Raw genomic sequence first — 3,133 nt, forward strand, 5'->3', positions numbered from 1 at the left:
TGAAGTGACTTAGCAGCAGCAGCATCAGTGATTTGATAGGAAAAGATGCAATACACACACACACACACATACATATATATGTGTATATATAGACACACAATGGAATACCACTAAGCCTTAAAAAGATGATATCTTAACGTTTGTGACAACAGAGATTGGCCTTGAAGATATTATGTAAAGGGAAATAACTCATATATGGAATGTAAAAAACAAATGAGCAAAATAAATGAACAATCCAAACCAAAGAAAAAAACATGTAGATACATGGAACAGAATAGTGATTGCCAGAGGGAAAGGAGTTGGGTACAGTGAGAAATAAGTAAATGAGATCAACAGTATGGTGATGAATAAAACATAATTTTTGGTAGTGCTCATGCTCTAGGGTATACAGAAGTAGAAATGTAAAATCGAATACAAACCTTGTTGTGTGGTTTTGAGCATGCTGTGTAAACTCTAGAACATTTCAGTATTAAATCTTGTTTCTCAAATCTCCCTGATGTTTTTTTCTGAGCTGAGGTCTGTGATCTTATTTAGAACCACACCGACTGATCCAGCCACAATCTTGACCCCAGTGAAGAAAATGTTTTGGGGTCTTGCTATAAATAATATGAAACAGGTGAGTGCCTGAGGCACTCCTAGCTGATAGCATCACTACCAATAGGCTGGATGCAACAGTAGGAGTCTATCTGATAGGCTAGGTGAATTCAGTTTTTTTATTTCTCCTTCTCCATGAACTCTCCTGCCTTTTAGAGCTCAGAACTCCCATCACCTTATCCCAGCCCTGAATTAAAGTTTCATCCAAGGCAGACTTAGGATGGTATCTTGATTAGTCTCCTCGGATCTTCAAAACTTTAACTTGTGGTGTGGACAGAACCTTGGTATCTCCTAGGCTGTTACTATCATGGCTTTCTCATCTCCAGCCACACTGAGCAGAGTAGGAGTGGATACAGCTCAAGCTGGCAAGATAAGTTATGTTTCCTCTAGTTAATGTAGAAATGGTGCCTGGGAATTCCTTTTTCTTTATTAAATAAAGATGATTTCATTCTCATTTGACCCAAGACTGAGAAAACATCACGTGAGCACATTAAAGTTTTGGGCACTGGAAGGTGTAGTTGCCCTGGGTGTTGATGCAGACGCTGTGGCCTTTACAGACTCTGGGTCTGTGCAGACATTTGTCCACATTTGCAAGGGTAAGGAGAGTGTGATGGATACCTGTGGCTGTAGACAGCTTTCCGGGCTGGGGTTTGGCCAAGTTTCCTGGTATAAGCATCCAGAAGAGCCCGCTCTCTCTTCCCCAGTTTGTGGGAGACTTTTCTCATTCCCATGGAGGCTTCCTATGGTTAGCATGGTGGCCCAGATGTTCTGTTGTCCCAATGTGGCCAGAAGTGACCCAGGTCCACCCTGTCTGCCAGCTCTGGCTCCCTCAGCCTCTCTGGGAAGCTCCCAGCTGGGGTGGGGACATCACAGATGCATGTGTCACAGGCTAAGGATTTGGACAAAGGCCTGGGTGGGCCTTCCTGGGAACTGAGTTCAGAGGAAATTCTGTGGTCCCTGAATAAGGCCCATATTGGCTCCCAGTGATGGACTTTGTCTGACTTCCCCAGGGCAAGTGCTGCCAACTTAGTTCACCTTGGATCCTGCTGACCCTGGCAGGACAGCACTCTCCCATCCATGCTAACTCTGCTACTCCAGCTCCATGGAGATGGACCAAGACCCACCCCTGAGCCAGGCTGCTCAAGAATGAGGCTTGTGGGCAGTGGCACAGAAAATGAGCATGATGGTAAAAAGGCCATGGTCAGCTGGGCAGTGGGCACCAGGCTGTGCTGGACACTGGAGCTGATGTCTGATCACACAGGCTTGGGGCTGTGAAAGTGCCTTTTTCTGATTCCCATGAAGGCTTCCCCCAGGCTGGCAGAAAGTGGTAAGAATCCACAGCTGATCAAGGCTTTTAATGATAAGGACTGGGTGGCTGGAGCAGGGAGCAGGTGCCCTTGGGTGAAGGGTGGCAGTTGTTTCTGCCATCTGGCAGTTGGTCTCCCACCAGGGATGTAGACCTGTGCACCCTGCTGAGTGGGGCTCAGCCTCCACCTTCTGTCCCCATGTGTTCTGGGTCATCGTAGGATCTGAGTTGATCTCCTCAGTAGGGGGTCAGGCAATGGGCAGTGATGACTTCTCATCATCTGGTCCAGATGGAAGCCTCTTCATTTACCTGATTCTTCCAGTGGGTTGGGCATTGATGTTACTCTGACACACCCCTGACACAACATCCTCTCAGGCCCCAGTCATCAGAGCTGCCTCAGGTCCATTAACTGAAATTACTGGGGAGGGTCAGGGTGGAGCCTTGGGTGGGGAAATAGATGGGCTGAGCAACTGAGATGTGGGGTCAGGATGACAGGTGTTGTCTTTCCCGGGTGGGCTTTTTACTGGGGGCAGGGCCAGTTGGAAATAGTGGGCCTTTCCTTGATACTTTCTGCTCCCACATTTCTGAACAGGTGACCCGTGTCCACCATGACACAGGGGGTCTGAGAAGTCCCCAGTGAGGGCAGGTGCCTCCCAGCAGTCACTATCGATGGTGAAGAGGACAGATATTGTTCTGGAAACCACAGTGCTGTGACCTCATTGAATATCTTGAATGTCACGCTCTCCTTTGTTTTACACAAATAAGATGCCAGGTGGTGGGGGGATGTTCTGAACATCCAGAAGACACCCTCTGCAGAGGTTCTGAGCCTTAGGGTTCAGAGAGGGTTGGGAGACCAGGTAGGTGCACAGAATGGTCCTCTAATGCCTAGGGAAGGGGGACAAGAAGCCCAAGGAGCAGCCCAGTTCTCCTGCCCATAGCAGACCCCACAGCAGGTCATGGGTAGACACATCCTCAGGTGCAGCAAAGGCTGGAATGCTGAAGTGGTAGTGCACAGACAGTCCAGCTGAGCCTGTCACAGGGCTAAGTCTTCAGGTAATGGGCTTTGCTCCAAAGCCACAGGTTGCTCTTTCAGTCAACCACCTTGAGGTCTGTTAGGGTCCTGTCCCACCCCAGTCTTGTTCATGCATGTCTCTGTAGGGGTTGGCAGCAGTGGGTGGGAGATACTCATAGTCCAGAAACAGTGAGTGGAATTCATGACCACCATGTGCAATT

At 48.4% G+C, this 3,133-nt stretch overlaps 1 pseudogene; it reads left to right on the plus strand.

Annotated features, from left to right (window-relative positions):
- The window catches only part of LOC104983601, a 17,154-nt pseudogene that overhangs the window by 11,445 nt on the left and 2,576 nt on the right, over positions 1–3,133 (plus strand).

This window comes from Bison bison, unplaced genomic scaffold (assembly GCF_000754665.1).
Source record: "Bison bison bison isolate TAMUID 2011002044 unplaced genomic scaffold, Bison_UMD1.0 scf7180017862992, whole genome shotgun sequence".
Classification (NCBI taxonomy): domain Eukaryota; kingdom Metazoa; phylum Chordata; class Mammalia; order Artiodactyla; family Bovidae; genus Bison; species Bison bison.